The sequence below is a fragment of the Tachypleus tridentatus genome, chromosome 12 (assembly GCF_004210375.1).
Source record: "Tachypleus tridentatus isolate NWPU-2018 chromosome 12, ASM421037v1, whole genome shotgun sequence".
NCBI lineage: Eukaryota > Metazoa > Arthropoda > Merostomata > Xiphosura > Limulidae > Tachypleus > Tachypleus tridentatus.
This window is the reverse complement of record NC_134836.1, coordinates 90,348,526-90,369,960: the sequence shown is the minus strand read 5'-3', so window position 1 is coordinate 90,369,960 and position 21,435 is coordinate 90,348,526. Positions and strand designations below refer to the sequence as shown.

The following is a 21,435-nucleotide window of genomic DNA, read 5'->3' as shown; positions in this document are numbered from 1 at the left end:
AACCTGTAGCTGAAAACTTTTGTTCTCTTTAAATCAACTTGATTAATTGCAGAGAAACCTGCTGGATTTAATTAAGTATGACTGCACATTTATTGAAGTTGTTCGTAACCTCAAATAATTTATTCATAGCCTGTGTTAGTTAAAATTCTTCTAAATGCATTTAATTTACAAAGAGCCCTGAAATTCGAAATGATGAAACACGAACAAGTTATGGCACGCATAAACTCTAATTAGAACATTATTTGGATATTTCTAATTAAAGTATTAACTTCTGATCAACTGCTTAAAATAATGTAACAACAATAAATATGTTTGTATTAACAACAAACTGAAATCTATGTATTTTATCATACTTAATTACGAAAAATTAAACCCTAAAGGAATGTTGAAGAGCTGAAGTTAAAACGTGTTCTTAGTGTATTCATTCAAATTCAACTGACATAGCAAGTCCTAAAATACGCCAAAACTCAAAGGTAGCAAAAAAAAATTTCGAATAGGTCCAGATAAGACTGACTGATCAGTTTTATAATCTCGGTCTCTCGGGTCATCACATAAATTAGTTCGTGAAAGTAGCCCAATGAAAGTAAAAAAAAAAAAAACGTTTTTCGTGATGGCGAGAAACACACTTGAAGTAAAAATGTATCTCAAGACGATTGGTATGGGTATTAACACTTTTAATAATAAAGCAGAGAACAACGTTTCGACCTTCTTAGGTCATCTTCAGGTTAACAAAACCGTCTCGAGAAAAAAAAAAGAGTTATGTTTTACTCTAAATATGATTAAACCCTCTGACTCTACTAAGGAAAAAAATTACGTGTTTTAAAATTAAAGATAAAAATTTTATTTTGGAAATTTCTTATTCTTTTCTAAAATTTTGTAAAAATAACTAAATTTTAACAGTTTGGTGTAAAAAATTAACAAATTTTCCTTGTTGAATATATTTCTCTTTAAATTCTTTGGTAAAAACAAAACATATTGTTAAATATTTTTCTGAAGTAATAGTTTCTTCACAGCGTTTTGGTTGGTTTTCTTTTAAATTTATAAATGTTACGATGGTGTTCTTAAGAAGTCTTAAATATTTAAAACCATTACTGATTGTGAGACATGACTTATAAACAAACTAAAAGTAAAAAAAAAAGAAAACTAGATGTTTTGAAAAACTACTGTATGCTGTATACTGATAATCGAAATAAAAAATTAGATGTGTTCAAAAAGTATTATATGCTGGATACTGATAATACAAGTAAAAAATTGGATCTGTTCAAAAAAGTACTATATGTTGTTTATTGAAATTTCTGTTTTTTATAAGGAAACTTGGCCCGGCATGTCCAGGTGGTTAAGGCGCTCGAGTCGTTATCTGACGGGTTCAAATCCCCGTCACACCAAACATACTTGCCCTTTCAGCCGTGGGGGCGTTATAAGTGACGGTCAATCCCACTATTCATTGGTAAAAAAATAGCCCAAGAGTTGGTAGTGGGTGGTGATGACTAGCTGCCTTCCTTCTAGTCTTACACTGCTAAATTAGGAACGGCCAGCGCGGGTAGCTCTCGTGTAGCTCTGCGCGAATGTCAAACCAGACACAGCGGCATGTCTACGGACTTTCAACGCTAGGAACCAGGTTTCGATAACCTTGATATAACAGAATACAGCCAACGTATTGCGTTGCTTAATTACTATTTATTAAAACATTTTTGTCGCTAAAATCAAATGGTTAGTGCACAATAGAGCAGAAAGTAAAATAAAATGAAAAATTTTGTCTTTCTCCACAATTCTTGAACTGGCTTTATATGAGTGACGTCAGAATTACGTAGTAGGTAAACTCATCATGAACAGATGAATATTTTGGGTTTAGTGACGTCAGAGTTACGTGATAGTTAAACTCATCATGAACATACGAGTACTTTGAATTTAGTGACGTCAGAGTTACGTGCAGGTAAACTCATCATGAACAGACGAGTATTTTGAATTTAGTGACGTCAGAATTACGTAGTAGGTAAACTACGTAATTTTATTTCAATTTTATATTTTATATTTCAATGTCACCTTATCATTGGTCATTGGTATCTCTTTCATTGCTGCATTAACAGTCACTAATGAATGCGTGATTGAAAAACTTCAAACGTATATTTGAATGTATATAAAAAAATCCGTATCGTATTTTAGATAACATATATATAAGCAAAGCAGTGTCGGATAATTAATTAATTGTGCCCACACTGTCCAATATTTATTACAAGAAAGTATTAGAATCAGACTGGTGATAAGTCAGTCAGTAACCGTCCATACCACATCAGGTCTGGGATGAAGTTCACTGATTGTTTCTGTTTACATGCTTGGCGTTTCTTATATTGTTACATAACAATGGACTTATTTACAACATTCAAGAATAATAAAATATTTAATTTTTTTACTTACAAGAATATCTGCAGATTTTTATTATGATTTCATAAACAGTGCTAAAAAGAATACACGCTGTGAATTCATATAAGCAGGCACCCCTACGATGAAGCTTTAAACACTAACATGGAATTATCAACCGCAGTACCTTAACCCCCACTAAGAACTTGTAGGCTATCCCTTGACCGATCTCTGTGAAAGCATTCCAATAAACATACTTTCTATGATTCACTACTACAGATCCTATGGTGCAATCCCAGGAAGAGGGATCGCTGATATCCACATATGTAGATGTATTGTTGAGCTGCGTTAGACCATGGGGTGTTACATTACAAAGCTGTAACCCTATTCACACTTTACCAGTACTATGTGTTGCTCTAATATAAGCTAATGTACCCTACTCATATTTTACCACTACCATGTATTGCTCTAATATAAGCTAATGCACCCTACACATATTTTACCACTACCATGTAATGCTCTAATATATAAGCTAATATACCCTTCTCATATTTTACCACTACCATGTATTGCTCTAATATAAGCTTGTGTACTTTGAAACCTGGATGTCTATTTACATACGTCAAGTCTCTGAAATTACATTTAGGCATCCATAAGTTAGTTCTCTATTGAATAAGTATTGTATAAGAGAAGAACGCATAAAAAGAATCAGTCTTACAATGATAAAATCTGGAAGTTATTATAGGATATTAAAAGCACTAAAACAGAGACAGAATTGTGACCATCGTTTCAGTATCTGATATTGTACATGTGAAGAAACTAATCTACCCTGTAGTTTGTATATACATATGAACACAAAATAGGTTCATCTACATCAACACATTCAAGCAGAATATTTGGGGAGTATTCCCCCTAACATATATGCCGCAGAGTAGAACTCTACCATGTATGATAACACATGTTGCTAATCGTGAAAGTGCACGTGTGATTGCATTGCTCAAAGCAATTACATTCCAAGCCTACGTAGCATACTATGTTTCAGGTTTGGTAAATGTTTATTGAGTGTTGGCTGAATTAGTTGCTCTAATGAAAACACTAGCCCTTTTCGTTACCCCAGTAAAAGAAGTTATTCCTGACGTCAATAAATTATTTCTGACTACAAGAAGTCATTCTTGACAGCAAGAAATTATTCCTGACTACAAGAAGTTATTCCCGACAACAAAAGGTTAGAAACAAGTCGTGATCTTATTATTGAAATACTAAATCAGATTTCAGAGCTACCTGAATACACTAGAACTGAAGAACGTGATCAAACATACAATATTTATTTATTTATTTGGTTTTTTGTTCTTGAAAAATAAACGGAAGTGTACTCGTTAATGTATGACTTACTTATCACTGGGGTTTTTTTCTTACAAGTTCTTTTATCTCTTAGTTTAAATACAACCGGACTTAACCCTTTAATCAATTCACTGTGGTTCACAAGAGATTGTCACAAAGTTTGATAGAAAGTGTTCGCATTGTTTTATCCGACGTTAGTTATCAAATCAAAAGAAATCAAGATATCTGTTAAAGAATTAGGATTTTCACACCTTGACAGAACAAACAAAATAGATACAGACGCCAAACTATAACTGCAAGAGAAACGGTTGATAACATTCCCGTATGAAGATATTTATATACGTAATAGTTTGTTATAACTTAAACAAACAAGCCAAAACAAAAATAAACTAAACAAAAAAACGCTGCACTAATTGAAAAGATTCCATGGTACAAACTATAATGTTGAATTATAAATTTACCCTAGGTTTTGGAGGTGATTGAAGAAGTAGGACCCACATTGAGGGGGGGATAAACCGTCTATTAGTCTTAACCTCCATTCATCAGTCTCACATAAGAAGTAAAAGAGTGGAAATAAATATAGAAATATAGATTAGGAGAGCGAGATGTAGGTGCTCAAGCCCATAACGTTCCACATATATATATATATATATTTCAATTGATTTAATACAAGAGTACTTATTCTTCAAATCACAGAACGTGTTAAGTAATTTTTGTTTGGTATTTAATTATGCTTGTCTGCTAAGGTCTGAAGAAGAAATTTCCGTTTAAATGTCTTCTGAGGTTTGTATACCAACGATGAGTACCCTTTTAAAAAGGTTTAGATATCAAGAGCTAACCAGTGGCAAATTTAGGAGGTAGTGACTAGCTGAATCCCTTTTTATATTATTTAAAAAATATATTAAATATATTAAAAAATATGAGTTCACTGCTCATGTCTGTTATTTTTTACATTTTCAAAATACTTATGTTGTTACGGAGTCGAGCAGTTATTGTTGTCGTTTTCTTAGCGAAAATTACACTCTCTCTTCACACTGTCCACCGAGGAGAATCGAACCCCAAATTTTAGAGTAGTTAATTCGTTAACTTATTGCTGGCCCTCCGGTGAACATGGTGTCTAAAATAATAGCGGAAATCAACTTATGAAAAAAAATTGAAATAAATAAATAAACGCTTGAGGAAAAATTATTGTATTTAAAATTCTAATTTATAATAAACAGTTATTATATGAACGGTATTATATATATATAATTATATAATATATTATAAACAGATTAAAATGATTTTTGTTATGCATAAGATTTGCTGTAATTTTGCCTTCCTTTGTAACATTCATAGCAACGGCTAACATTACTTACCCTTGTAAATTACGTAGCTAAGCACCAAAATGTTACAGCAAGGTTGAGGATGGTGCCACACGCACACCACGCGCAATGGCAGAATTATCTCGTGATTCTCATTGAACGATTTTCACAAAATAGTCTATCTACTCTGTTTGCTTTCAAATTACAGTTCTCGCGTAAATAAAATGGGAATAGTTAGAACTGGAACTGTTTAAAGCGATCAGTTATCCCTTTCACCAGACTCGGATTAATTCCAAAAAATAAACTGAAAAATACTGTGTGTCGTTATCATTCTAATATATTATTTATCTCGAATTGTTTTAGTATAATCTCCTCTCTACTTTGAAATACTTCGTTCTTCAGAGTGTATCATTGCCTCACGGTTAGCAATTATAAACTATTACATATATATTATATATTGGTGGTGATAAATTTAAACTACGAAACTACACTTATAGATGTTTAGGATAGTATCACGTTCACTTTCAACGTTTCTGGTTGGCATAACTTGTTTTTATTTTGTTGTTGTTTTTTATTTCGCACAAAGCTACACGAGGGCCATCTGCGCTAGCCGTCCCTAATTTAGTAGCGTAAGACAAGAGGGAAGGTAGCTAGTCATCACCACCCGCCACCAACTATTGAGCTACTCTTTTACCAACGAATAGTGGGATTGACCGTCACATTATAACGCCCCCACGGCTGAAAGGGCGAATATGTTTGGTGTGACGGGAATTCGAATCCGCGACCCTCGGATTACGAGTTGAGTGCAATTTTAAGTTAAACACGTTTTAGAATAATTCTCGTTTACATATTTAACCCACTCTGTCGGTTTCAGGAATATGATGAAGTTTCTCAGTGTGCAGTCGTTATATTTAACCCACTCTGTCGGTTTCAGAAATATGATGAAGTTTCTCAGTGTGCAGTCGTTATATTTAACCCACTCTGTCGGTTTCAGAAATATGATGAAGTTTCTCAGTGTGCAGTCGTTATATTTAACCCACTCTGTCGGTTTCACAAATATGATGAAGTTTCTCAGTGTGCAGTCGTTATATTTAACCCACTCTGTCGGTTTCACAAATATGATGAAGTTTCTCAGTGTGCAGTCGTTATATTTAACCCACTCTGTCGGTTTCACAAATATGATGAAGTTTCTCAGTGTGCAGTCTTTTTCTTTTTTTCATGTTTACCTTTTACTTCAATGAACAGATTCTTTCAAAACAAAACGTATTTTATTATTTAAAAAAATAATGATATCATGGTATTAAAGGAACATTTGATTTAGTGTGTCTCGCTTTGGAGCTTCACAAAGTACACTTATATTCATTTCTGACAAAATTACTGTTATTAAAGCTAGTTGCTCCTGATGTTTAACAAAATCTAATTAGTTTTCTCGTGTTGCTATTTTTCTTCAGTAAAACGTTGAAAGGAACTAAGATATTAAAATTGTTTCAAGCCTTGAACTTTCAATGAAAAATAAATAATTATTTGTTGTCGTTTTTATTTACTAAAACAATGTTTACTGAAAGGTTGATTGATTAATCTACATTGGTAATTTTCATCTTGTGATCCAAACGGAAGGTCTTAAGACAACATTACAGTTCTTGTTTCTTTTATATTATTTCCCAGTAGCACAGCGGTATGTCCCAGGAGTTACGTTGCTAGAAACCGGATTTCGATACCAGTTGGGGGCGGAGCAAAGGTAGTCCATTGCATATCTTTGTGATTAAATACAAACAAACGTTCCGTATTTTGTTAATTAATAAACTGTTTCTGTATATGGTACATCTGATAATATAATAACGGATTCCACACAAGAACTTCGCAGTACTGTTTAAAAAAAAAAAGGTTTGATTTGTTTTGAATTTCGTGCAAAGCTACACGAGGGCTATCTGCGCTAGCCGTCCCTAATTTAGCAGTGTAAGACTGCTATAGACCGCTAGAAAAACGTATTTTTGTCTCGTCACGCATACACTTCCCCTGATAAAACAGGAAAAAAAATATATAGTTCCGTTAAACAAATTAATTATCATGGATGTTAATGAAACCAAAACCTATTTTCGTCCGATATGACGTTGAAAATGCTACGTTACATCCCCGAAACCTATTTCAAACCATTTTAATAACCATAAATAACCATCGTCAAGTAAAAATACTGAAATACTACCAGACACCACTGTGATTGTTGTGCTTCTGTTAGAAAAATAATTTTTATTAAGTTACACGACGTCGAACGTATTTAAAACTGTATTTCTATTCTGTGTAACATCTGTCGGTTTTAAAAAAACATGACTACAATAACAAAAGTAACATCTTTCACGCTTGAACGATTTATGAAGGATAATCACGTGTACTCTAACGTCATTTCTAGCTATACTTGGATTGCATACTTCGTATATGTCTTTATTCGACAGATTTATGTTGTTGTAGCTTCTTTCTACGTAGGCGACAGCAATAAACATCAGTTCAGACGAAAAAGATAAAATTATTCAAGATTTTTTATTAAATATTCTTGTACATTTGAATTAGATTAAAAGCGTTTTCATTTTATTATTATTATACATGATAAAAGGTTATTTAGGCTTCAGATTACCGTTATATGTCGGAGAAAATATCATTATATCATCACTCGACAAGACTATGTAACCGGATTTTATTGAGATCCTAAAAAAATATTGTTTCTGTTTTGTATCTTCGGTTTCACTAGGAGTTGCTAACCTATTAGAACGCGAATTTTCTCTAATTATGTATCTAGTTCCCAGTACAAGGGAGGGAATATTAGTTGTTACTAAAATGATGTCCCCCGGTGAGATAGCGAAACGTTTACAGACTTACAACGCTAACACCCGGCGTTCGATTCCCTGTGATGCACACAACCTAACTTTGCTATGAAACAAACGTTAAAATAATATAAACAATCACACGTTCGTAGTGTTGGGAAAATGAGTAAAAACTAAATAACAAAACGAGAGCAAAATTACATACTTTAAAACGTAAAAATGTTTACAAAACTCATACTATTATATGCAGTTCGAATATTAATGGACTTGGAAACTTCAAAGAACATGCTTTATCTGTATATCTTATTTAAACTCCAAAACCAATATGTCGGTAAGACTTATCACTTTAATAATTACAGGTCCGAGAGAATGTTTCTGTCAAAACTCAGACAAGTGTAGTCATTAGATTATTAATTATGAAGCTTAAAACCAACCACGTTTCTTATATTTCAGGAATTTCAACTTACAATTAAAAAGCTTAACTGGTGAAATTTTTATAATGATGTGTTAAATACGTCGTTGCCAAAAAAAATATGTTTTTATCCCTTATTTCAGCATAAAAATAAGTTTCACTCGGCATTATAAAACAAAAGTATGTATTTTACCTAAAACCCAAGTTTGAACGTGAATTTCCGTAATTAGTTTTAGTAAGTAATGTACCTTTTCTGCAGTGGAAAAGTAACCTATTTTCTATTCGTCACTCCAGTACAAGTATCGAAACTGCAATGAAAAACGTTTATTTGTTTTTTCCAATCCTGCCCTAAAACGTAAAAATTATGATCTGGCGTTCTAAAGCAAAAGCATTTTTATCAGGCATCTTATCAGACTTTATCAGAGTCGACAATATAAGATCATTTTTTTCTTTATCCGGAGCATAAGTTTGTTTGTTTGTTTTCAGAATTTCGCACAAAGCTACTCGAGGGCTATCTGTGCTAGCCGTCCCTAATTTAGCAGTGTAAGACTAAAGTGAAGGCAGCTAGTCATCACCACCCACCGCCAACTCTTGGGCTACTCTTTTACCAACGAATAGTGGGATTGACCGTCACATTATACACCCCACGTCTGGGAGGGCGAGCATGTTTAGCGCGACACGGACGCGAACCCGCGACCCTCGGATTACGAGTCGCACGCCTTACGCGCTTGGCCATGCCAGGCCTAGGTACATAATCAGAAACGAAGTAATAACCCTGTCATTCAATTGTCTCTTTGTTCTTGATCCAGTTAGAACGTTAGCGCCACCAGTCCATGCCGGTTCTATTATATCGAGTACATCTTTTAAGAAAGAAACCAACGAATAATTACTTACAGTCACGGATACGAGGTTACCGAAATCGTTGGAAGCCTTGCTTTATTTTCCAAATATCCGGCAATCGCTCGCCAATAATTGTCAGTTGTATTTACGAAACGCTAATGCTCCCTATACAATAATGCTTCAATAGCCAAATCCTCATTGTATCTGCTGTAAGCTGAGAGTCATTTATTCTGATGTTCCGAGACCAGGGCTTTGCTGTCTTTGTTTTGTTTTTGTCACGTGCATTATCAGTGTTCCAAAAACTACAATTTCCTAGTTTTTTTATGTTCTTGAATAATGATATAACCACGTTAATACATTATCGATTCAACCAAATAACGGATTATATTATCTGAGCTTCTTACAAGCTCTGTGTTGCAACGATGCGCCAAGTTGCGTGATTCAACAACGTAATTTGTTTATTGACACTTCGTTCTTCAGGTAATAAATGTAGCCTGCTTTACTGTAATACGTCAAAACCTCTCCTGAGAAATGGGTTATTAACAGATAGTAATACTTGTTAGGATGCATACTAGAAAGTCCTTAATGTAGTAAGACCTTAATATAAATATATACCTAGTACCTACCTGTTATTAAAAATCACGTCCATTTCTCCTTGAATCCAAAATAACACTGAAAAAGCGCTCAACTCTGCCGCGTTGATATCCAGGTTGTTCTGTCAACTATGAACGGTATTTTTGCAACTTTCGCCCTCTAGTGGTTGTAACTTGAACATATTTATATTTACGTTTGAAGACGGCTTGAATCAGTAGAGAGAGAGAAACTTTATTACAAATAGTGTGATGATGAAATAAGGATTGTCGAAAAGCTGTACATTTGTAATAATTGTTTATTCACTACTCATTCAAGTCGTATCCAAACTTTATTTCACAAAAAATGGGTTTCTAGGCATCCAATCTCAAGTTATCATGTATTGGTTGTCACTGGTGGATACGTTTTACTTATATTTATTATCAAATTTTTAAACCATTTTAGGGCTGTAGTTTTGTATAACTAAACTGAAATAACTGAAAGTAAAATAACTTACCTTTTATTATACGTTTAAACTAGTCGATGGAAATCCCTAAGGAGCAGATAGCCCGATGTGGCTTTGCTATAAGAAAAACAAACAAATACCTAAGAGGTCAGAGACAACAAAACTGACAGACAATCACGAGCTTTTCCTAAAAACAGATATATATCTTTTCGTTGCTTTCAGTTCTCACAGTATAGGAGGTCGCCATACTTATACTGAGCATCAATCTTCTGAGCTAATGTTCTTAATTGTGAAAAGCATAAATAAAAGGATTTCATATAAGCAGAGAAAAAAATCTGTTTAAAGTATGTGTTCAAGTACTGAAAGAGACCACAGGTCAACTTAAGAAATTGAAGTTACGAACCAATGTTCTTATTTGTGATGACCTAAATAAAGGCTCTGGACATGAACAAAGAAAATAATGTTTAAAATATCTCTTTAAAAATAAAAATTGGTGACAGGTCAGTTAGTGGAACTAAAAGTCAGTAAAGATCTACAACGATAAGTCTACGGATTTACAACGCTAAAATCAGGGGTTCAATTCCCCTCGGTGAAGTCAGCAGATAGCCCGATGTGGCTTTGCTATAAGAAAACGCACACACACAATAAAGGTCATAAATTTATCCGACTGAATATTTAAGAGCATAACTGAATTATGTAACATTAGAAAAAACGAATAACGTAAAATTTGGAATTTTTAACGTACACCGTAATCTGGACACACACAGAAAATCCGTAAATTTAGCTTTTGTTTAAAAAGCAAACTATTTCCAGATGTTGCTTTGTAACGTGCATTAAATTCTTAGTATCTACCTGTTTTGTTACATGTAGAATTAAAGATTTCTCAAGAAAAGGAGAGAAATAAAAACAATTGCGTTTTTGTTGTAGTTTTTCAGAAGTAACATGGTAGTAAAATAACTGTGACATGGAAATGAACCAACTAGAAGATAAAACCGTATCGCCAAACGAGTTGGTCGATTTGGTCAAAAACAAATGGGGCTATAACTTGATAATCACTCTCAAGCGATTTGACCGAAATAAAGCAAACTCATATATATATATATATATATATATATATATATAATAATACTTAGCAGGAATGAATAAAACCCTATAACCCGAGTACTTTCGAAAGGTAGACCACTTTTCTATCCATTTTTATCAAGCTTTCTTAAACTTACGAGTTTTCCTGACGTAATAAAATGCTTAGTATTCATAGGAAATTTATTAAAGTTATCTCTTGACGTCAGTAATTTTGAACCAATGACCAGAGGGCCGGCAGCCAAACAGCAACACCCAACCACCCATAATCCGAGCTGTCACAACTTACGTGAAAGGAATTTTTTGTAGTGTCTTTTGAATACGAAGTAGCCTCGCTAGCTCCAAAATACAGAATTTCTCCACGTGGCTAACCCGCGGTCGAAATATCAGGTATAAATGTTTATGCTTTGTTTTCTTTTATCATGCACAAAATAAACATTTTTTTGTGTAAAATGTCAACAAATTTACAAAGAAAATGTTCTCACACGGGAACAAAATGAGCAACCGTTGGATTGATTGGCACTTCTCAGAGAAAGGGTTTGTTTTCTTATAACAAAGCCACATCGAGCTATCTACTAAGCCCACTCAGGGGAACCGAACCGCTGATTTTAGCGTTGTAAATCCGGAGACTTACCGCTGGACTAGTAGGGGACGTAGGGAAAGAGTAAAAACATAAGTCATTTCAATCAAAGCTTCACGATAGGCTATCTGTGCTCTGTTCTCCACGGGTATCAAAACCCGATTTCTAGCGTTATAAGTCTGCAGACATACTGCTGTACCACTAGAAGACAAATAATTTCAGAACGCTTTGTTTGATTGTTAAACTTAGTAATGTGTTTTAAAAGGTATTACAGTAGTAATGAGCTGTAAATTACATTATCATTAGTTCAGTAAAAAAAAAAAATATTGTGAGCTTTTCACTGGTGACTAACAACTTTAGTCAAATTTCAGACAGAAATGAGAGAAGGTAAGCAGTATTTGTAGAAGAGCAAGTGACCTTCGAAGCTAGTCTCAAAATACAAAGTTCAGTTTTTCTTTTTAAGTCAGCAGGACGTGAATAAACGTAGGTTGAAAACTGCAAAGTGGACGGAAGAATCGTAAATATTTGTTCAGAATATTTAACTACGGAAAGAAATTATTATGAAATGACGATATGTAAATCCACAAAGATCTAAGTAAGTGCCGAAACTCAATACCATAATATACACAAGTCCACTTAGAGTATTATATGTTGGTGTATATCTGATGAACCTTAAGATTTTTTTGTAGCACCAACACTGATGTTGGAGTCGAGTTTATTTTGAATATTTGTTATTTCAGTATTGGTTAATTGTTAGATTCATTTTCAGAGTTTGTAAGTTTTATTTATTTGAACTAAATGTATGTTTATATTGTTCTAAAGCTTAGTGATACGAATAAGACAAAACCTATTTCAGAAAAAAAAATAACAATTATAAAGCATTCTGAACCGTATTGTAAATCTGACTTTTTTAATTCAAAAGGAAGTGACGTACTAAAATTGGCACCGACTAAAATCAATCTGTTAATATTGAAACAACTGTCCTCTTAAAATTTTTTACGATTTTAGGCAGAATCTACAGAGCTATTGATGATTACGATAATCGATAGTTTCTATAGTAGGTAATATTAAAGTGCCAAGTGTACTGTATTTTGTACAAAACTACACAATGGGCTTTCTCTACTCTACCAGCCACGGGTATCAAAGCCCCGTTTCTAGCGTTGTAAGTCCGCAAACATGCCGCTGTGCCACTGGGGGTGCACTGTATTCTGATTTACAAATTTACAGTTTTAAATTCGTTTTTCTCTTTTGCACTATCACGACTTATTATCTTATTTCAAGACTAAATGCAGGTGGTGTTAAAATACCGGGGGAAATCTTTGGGATAAACGTGGAACTTTTTTTTTTTAATTCTCAAGTAGGAAAAAAATTCGTGTTTCTCGTTCGTAACACTTTTTATTGGTTGTGGTATTTATATTTGAATGCACTAGTTTATAAAAAGTAATGATAGTGTTGCATATTGAAAACAGTGACCTAAATGGACTACTTACGAATGAGGTTAATTACATAAGTTACTAAATGAATCTGATGGCTGTACACTCCATCTCAATAACTTCACCCCCCCCCCCAGTAACACAGTTTCAAAAAGCTTCCCACGAACGAATGATGACGTCATCCCTACGTACCTTTTTCTCATTTAAATTTTAAGTAGTCTAATTAAGTTTTAAATGTTTCCCACACACGCAAGTCACATTTTTATTTATAAAGGTTGGTTGATAAGCACTTTTTGATACAACTACATCGCTACCATATTTATTTATAAAACATTAATTTTGACATCCGTAAAGTGTAATTTTCATTTTAATTGGCCCCCCAATGGTACAGTAGTATTTCGACAGACTCATACTGCCAGAAACCGGGTTTCGATACTGATGGTGGGCAGAGCACAGAGAGCCCTTTTTGTAGTTTTATGCGTAACAAAAATACCAACTCAAACACCTTACTACTTTTATCCTTGATGTATTCTTATAACATTTCTTTTTCAGTCCGTCTATATTTTGTGAACATTTATTTAAAATGTTAAATCATATTTATATGGTCGAAATCATTTTGGAGCTGACACACAATAAATGGTCAAATGTGTGCTGAACTGATAAATTATCAAATATACGACACACTCGTACCCGTTATGTCATAATGATATTTGATTTATTTTATGCGATAAGTATTGAAATTCAAAATAATTATTAGATATTAAAATATTCTGATACAAAATAATTCTACTAGTATTTTGAATGAAGAAGTTATTTAAAACCAGTTCAAAGCTATAATAAAATTGTGTGTGTGTTTCTTACAGCAAAGCCAAATCGGGGAATCAACTGAGTCCACGGAGGGGAATTGAACTCCTGATTCTAGTGTTGTAAATCCGGAGGCCTACCGCTGTACTATCGGGTGCTAATAAAATTGTGAAAGAGGTGAAAACGTCATTAATACAAACAAACAAAATAGCAAGTTAACAACGTGATTTAGAAAACTGGTGTGTATAATTTAGGACAAATTATTTTAAGAAAAGCTGTTCTTATAAACATGTTTAACCTTACTTTTTATTTGATCGTTTACATCCAACACAATTTCTATTGTGCCCCCCAGTGGCTCAGCGGTATGTCTGCATACTTACAACGCTAAAAACCGGGTTTCGATACCCGTGGTGGGCAGAGCACAGATAGCCCATTGCGTAGCCTTTTGCTTAATTCAAAACAACAACAACAACAATTTCTATTCTGTAAGTACGCCATCTATATTTTTTAACGTTATCCCATTTTGCATATACTTGTACTGAGACGAAGAAGGTTTTACAGGATACTATATCCGGCGAACATAATATTTTAATATCAACTAAACGGTATTACAATTAATTTAATTTTGTGTTAATTTTTTTATTTATTTAATATACAACAGGTGTTTTCTTCAAGAGCCAATAAACTCATAATTTTTATTTCGTTTATTGAAGTTTTTTTTTTTAAATTCTTTGTATTTTCATCTTCAAGCGCAATTACAGATGTAACACAAATTTTGTTCCTGTACAGTATGTGTTATTTCTTAATGGCCATTATTCCATTCAAACATTGCTTTTGTGACCTGGATAATGAAATTTAGAAATTAACCTATTTTCTATGGAAAACAGGCAAATTTACATGTTTTCATTTACATAAGGTCTGAATAAAACAACATATGGATCAAGATTTACATGCATTTATACTAAAGTTATACAAAAATGTTTAGAAATATTTATTCCACCAAATCAATCAGCTGACGTAGTACCAATTAAGTAGATATTAAGACGAAATGTATTGTTGAAGAATCTACATAACTTTGGTAAAACAGGAGAATACGTTCCGTTTGCATACATGTATAAATAAATATAAATATACATTTGCAAAACGAGTTCATAACAATTTCAACAACAGTAACTGAGTCAGAAACTTGGCAAGATTCCAACTCGACAAGGTTTAAGACATGCTAAGCATAATCATAATAAAAACTTAATTCGTGAAGTTGATGGATTACAAAATCACCTTTCTGAAATTATAATATCCTCAAGGGAAATATCCAACACTTCTCGTGGAGTCCAGTAATGTATGTCACTTCTTGTACATCCGCGCATCTCAGGTGAACTTTCAAGTTATGTCTTGTTCAATTAACGCCGCAAAGCAGAAGGAAGCACTGAAAACAGAGTATTAATAGATATTTACTCTGGGATGTCGATTGAGTATCCGTTCATATGGTAATAGTCTTTGGAAAGAGTAGAATTTGATCCAAAACCTGTTTCATCAGAATAACAAACACGAAAGGATAATGTGTAGGGGTTAGGAGCATGCGCGTAGGCAGAGGAGACGGCTTTATGCGTCTCTGTTAAGAGATAATTTTTCATTAACCTTAGTTTGAGAAACAACTGTGCTACCTACTCGCCGAAGCTTTGAAGTTTATCATTATAGCTCCGTCTTTACAAATCTCTCCTAAGTCCCGGATGAAAACTAAATTACGCCCTGTTTGTTCAGTGTTCTTAAAGATTTTGCTGATGGATATTATAAATTATGTATAACACGCTAAAGTAAGTCAGTACGATAATATATTTATCATTTTAAAATATTTATTCTCTTTAATAACGCACTCAAAATCAAGGGTGCAATACAAAATATGTTCTCAAGAAAACGCGTATGCGTGTCGGAAACACACGCAGCCCAACGCGTTAACCCCTGGCCTTACATTTTAAATAATTTACTTTTATGCATGTTCAAAATGGAATTGAAACTCTGGAATATTTTTGATCTCTTAAGACTACATTTTATTTCCTGTGCAGCAGGGCGTGGCCAAGTTGTGAAGATGCTCAAACGGTGATTTCGAGGGTTTATGAGATCGTTTCTCGTTTCCACACTAACATGCTTTGCGTTTTGAGACCTGAGTACCCAAAACCCCTTATTTTTAAAATAACGGTACTTTAAGCGTTAATTCTTTAAACCCAAGTGTCACCACCGATTTCACTGAGATCATTTTAAACCCCTTCTGAACATGTTTACTGACTTACATTCAAAATTTAATTAAACCACTTTAATATGAATGTTTGTTTTGTTTGAACTTCGCGCAAAGCTACACGAGAGCTATCTGCGCTAGCCGTCCCTAAGTTAACAGAGTAAGACAAAAGAGAAGGCAGCTAGTCATCACCACCCACCGCCAACTCTTGGGCTACTCTTTTACCAACAAATAGTGGGATTAACCGTCACATTATAACGCCCCCACGGCATTATTTCGTGCGACAAGGATTCGAACCTTCGACCCTCAGATTACGAGTCGAGCGCCTTAACCTCCTAGCCATAACGAGCCTTAATATGAATGTATTTGAATGAAATTACTGTTATCGAGTATGTTATAACTTCGAATTTGATGTTAAGTTTTACTCCTTTATTTTAAGACGAAACATTTTAGAACTGCAAATTTTGCTGTGACGTGATCCGCTTGTAGTTACAAGTTTAAACTTTACGAGTTATTATACATGATACTTTGAGGATATAATAAAGACTGTTGGCATAAAAAGTCAAATTAAAGTTCCACCTGTCTTCCATTAATGTCTGAAAATTTTCAAGAATACTTTTCGATTACTTTTAAGCTTAAAAGTCATCCACGCCCATTTGAAAAGCCAAAGCTCTGTTGCTAGGTGACAGTTTAAACTTGAATGGCATGCTCACAACCAATGAAAAGAAGAGATTTTACAATATTCAGTTATAGCCTGAATAAACCTATACCTATGTATGGATTTGTAGCATGAGATAAAAAAGAAGTTTAGTGGTGGGTGCTGTTGACTAACTGCTTTTCCTCTAATCTATCAGTTCAAAGTTAGGAACGACTATGTGCGAATAGCGCGAAAATTATAAGCGACCAACAAACAGATTATATCTACAAAGCACATCCCTTAAACAATTACTTTCATATATTAAAATTACGTGTAAGTAATATCGCTTTTTTTTCCTTGTACGGCAAAATATCTTTTTTAAAGGTAATAACTTATTTTTCATAATCCACAATATGTCATCTTCCAACGAAGTTTTCACTTCCTCACAGATAGAAGAAAGCTTTCTTTGAGACAAAGAATTCTGGGCCAAAGAACAGTTTTTGATGCCATCAATATTTTTGAGAAAGTCTTATCGCTGAGATAGTGCTGCACAGATCTAAATAAATGGTAATTGAAGAGACAACCTAAAGAAAGTACGGAGGGTGAGGCAATTGATGGCAGTCTGAAGGGGCAATGCTAGGAGAGTATTCACGACGAGTCATGACCTCCCAATACAAACCTCTGATCTTGTTCTGAATCATTCTTGTAGAATATGGTCTCACACTGTCATGCTGTAGGATGGCACCTTTTCTGTGCTGAACATTTTTCATTGAAATCCTGGTGCAAATGGATTCATTGTTAACAATACAGATCTGAAATTATAGTCTGATTCGATTTCAATAACTCAACGTGAACTATGCCGACTTTGTCCAACCAAAATGGACACCAAACATTTCTGCGCGTGTATACCTGATTTGGCCATCGGAATTTGATTCAGGCCAGGGCTAAGCCACTACTTCTTGCGTATTATGTTGACATAAAGAGCCCGTTTCTTCTATCCTGCAACAATTGAAAGAGAAAAGGTTCTTTCTCGTGTTGGGTTACCAAAAAATTTTAAATTGTTATGAGCTGGGCTATGAAGTCATCTGACATCTTGTGTGAAACCCAGATTCCTTTTCAACTGACCTTTCCAATCTATTTATGATGTTTTTGAACAGTAAGTCAAGAATAATTAAGATTTTTCTGATAACTTTTAGATGGTTTGATAGGAGATTTTACCAACATCTGACCTCCCGAGGTCGTTGTACAGATCTACTGGTCTCCATTAAAAATGGTAAGTTGAGAGATCAAAATCATCTGGCTACATTTTTCTGAACCACCGCTTGTTTTGTGAACGCATAAAACATCTTTATGAACAACACAAATGTTACCTTTTTGAAACTCATAGGGTATGCAGTATTGAATGTTGTCAATCATTACTTTTCTGAATATTTTTGTCAACATAACACTGATGAATAATATTGATTTATATTTTCCTCGGTAAAATTTACGAAGAGCCGAGCATTGCTAATTAAGTAGGAGTTTCTAATCGGATATTATTTGATTTTGAACAGACAAGACTCGCCTTCAGAAACTCGTATAAAATGCTTGCATGTAATATAGCAGTCGCCTATTAGTCACTTAGTCTCTTAAGCTAAGAAAATAAAGTGGCAATTTAATAATATTAGAGTGATGAATTGAAATCATAGAAAAGCGCTAATAAAAAAGTTTGGTTTGGTTTGTTTTGAATTTCGCACAAAGCTACACGAGGGCTATCTGTGCTAGCCGTCCCTAACACGAGGGCTATCTGTGCTAGCCATCACTAAGTTAGCAGTGTAAGACTAGAGGGAAGGCAGCTAGTCCTCACCACCCATTGCCACTCTTGGACTATTCTTTTACCAACGAATAGTGGGATTGACCATATCATTATAACGCCTCCAAGGCTGAAAGGGCGAGCATGTTTGGCGCGGCGAGGATGCGAACCCGCGACCCTCGGATTACGACTCGAGTGCCCTAACTACCTGGCCATGATGAACCTAGTACATAAGAACAAAGTTGATTTCGATTGGTGAAAAGACAGACACAGTGTCAAACGGTTTAACAGTAGCACTATTTTGGTCCTACATGGAAACTTCATAATTTGCATCTAAAAAGAAATTTTTGAAGTATACATTTGAAAAATTCCCAATGATTGTTCAGTGAAGTTACGAACTTGGGACTGGGCAGGCCAGAGTGGATAACTGAAGCATGATATTCAGTAACTCCGATAGTAACACTTGCAGCAAATATAGCTGGATTATCGTCTTCAAAAACATCATTTTGCAGAAGAGTATGAGCTAAATGTCACGAAACGAGCCCATGCTTGTTTTTAAGACATCATTGTGACAAGTATCTGTCGTTTCGCCTCAACTGTGTAATATCTGGACCATATTGGTACCATCAAAGGAATGAACGTGGTCTTTTAAGATGATATTGCAGTAACTAGCCCTAGTTAAGTCTATTATACTATGTCTGAACCATCTTCAAACCAGGTTTGGTCTTTATGATGTCGTTCTACTAACAAGCTGCCATTTCAGTCACCGCTATGCAATGTTTGGATTACTTCTATGTAAACAAAATATGGTTCATAAAATAGTGTAATCACCTACATGCCTCGTTTGGTTTGACTTGTTTCGAATTTTGCGCAAAGCTACACGAAGGCTATCTGTGCTAGCCATCACTAAGTTAGCAGTGTAAGATTAGAGGAAATGCAGCTAGTCATCACCACCCATCGCTAACTCTTGGACTACTCTTTTACCAACGAATAGTGGGATTGACCGTCACATTATAACGCCCCAATGGTAGAAAAGGGTGAGCATGTTTGATGTGACGGAGATTCGAACATTCTTCGTAAAAATGTAACAATTAACACATTAGAACCGTTCATAAGTCTAAAAGTCGTGGTAGTTACATAATTCAAGACGCAAATGTGCCCTACCAAACTGTCTCAGACGCTCACTCAGCGAATAGCTCTTTCTAACATTGGTTGTTGATGTCCAACATTGAATGCTGAGCATATTGTGGCTACTATTGGACCCCTTTTTCTTTCAAATTGGATTACATTTTTGAGTTATAAAAACAAAATTACTTGCATCACATTTCCTTCAGTACCAGCCTCAATATATATCAGTTATACAAATTGTACCAACAGTGTAATACCTTTTGATTCATCTCATATGCATATGTATATATGTATATATATATATATATGTAATACTATCGATTTGCTGTTATTAATATTATTTCATTTATGTAATTTTTGGGTTATTCGATCAAATAACGTATTTATTGTAATTTTTTTAGTCTTTTTGTAAACACATTACACTTAAACAAAACATATTATCATCAGATAGATTAAAAATTCTTTCCCCAAAACAAATATGCGATGTTAGATACGCTTTTGTATATATATGTATATATATAGCGTTTGTTTATACTACTTAAAATAAATATTTGACCGTTTATGCGATTAACTTGTTTTCATTTCCGCTTTTGTCCTACCCGTCTATCGATCCATGTATTTTAACGCTGGTTTCTCTTATATCTGCACATTTTCTCTACTTCCCTATTTTAGAAGTGTGTTTGCTTATGTTATTCTTTGTAAAATATGTTAAAGATCTCTAAACGTAGTTTGAAAGTTAAATGAAATTATCAGAAACAAAATAGTTTACAATGAAACATAAAGCGCTTTCGGAATACGCAGTTTTCAGGTTCGTTGTTATGTTCTTATGCTTTGGAGAATGACTGGGTTATGCAGCAAATGATTAGAGAATGTTTAGTAATTATTATTATTATTAGCTTGTTAAATTTAGGTGAAAGACTGAATCAGTTATATGGTTTATAATCCAAATATAAAAGTACGTGTGAAAACTTCAAAAAGTTTAAGTTAGCACAAAGTTCTCACCTGTCTTAAACCAACATGAAAAAATATACCTGATACGTTTCACATACAACAGTATGATAACACACGCCTAATATTAATGACAAAAATCAAGCTAGACTGAAGCTTTTCTTCACATTCTTTTTGATGAGTTCATAACGGATTTCAAATCATATTTTAAATCTATCTTCTGTCCTCTACAAGAAATTGTTCAAGACACTTATTGTTAGGCCCAACATGGCCAGGTGGTTAAGGCACTTGACCTGTAATCCGAGAGTCGCGGGTTCGAATTCCCGTCACACCAAAGATCCTCGCCATTTCAGCCGTGGGAACGTCATAATGTGACTGTCAATCCCACTATTCGTTTGTAAAAAAGTAGCCCAACAGCTGTCGGTGCGTGGTGATGATTAGGTGCCTTCCCTCTAGTCTTATACTGCTAAATTAGGGACGGCTAGCACAGATAGCCCTCGAGTAGCTTTGTGCGAAATTTAAAAAAAACAAAACAAAAACTTGCAAATATCTGTATCAGACTTCAAAAACTAGGGTTTGCGAATTTCATGTTTATTCTAGGTATTACAGTTTCATATAACATGTGGTCAATAAAGTTGTTAGGTTGCTTTCGCTCCACCTAACTTCGTACTTTGTAATTTCCGTGAGATAACA

General features: G+C 34.2%; 1 protein-coding gene across 2 annotated transcripts in view; it reads right to left on the bottom strand.

Moving 5' to 3' along the window:
* LOC143233964 (adenylate cyclase type 5-like) overlaps positions 1 to 9,790 on the bottom strand; it is a 131,863-nt gene extending 122,073 nt beyond the window's left edge. For both annotated transcript variants that reach the window (XM_076470901.1, XM_076470902.1), the window contains exon 1: positions 9,698 to 9,790. The gene's annotated coding sequence lies outside the window, so the exon portion shown is untranslated. The remainder of the gene's footprint in view (positions 1 to 9,697) is intronic.
* Between the last annotated feature and the right edge of the window lie 11,645 nt (positions 9,791 to 21,435).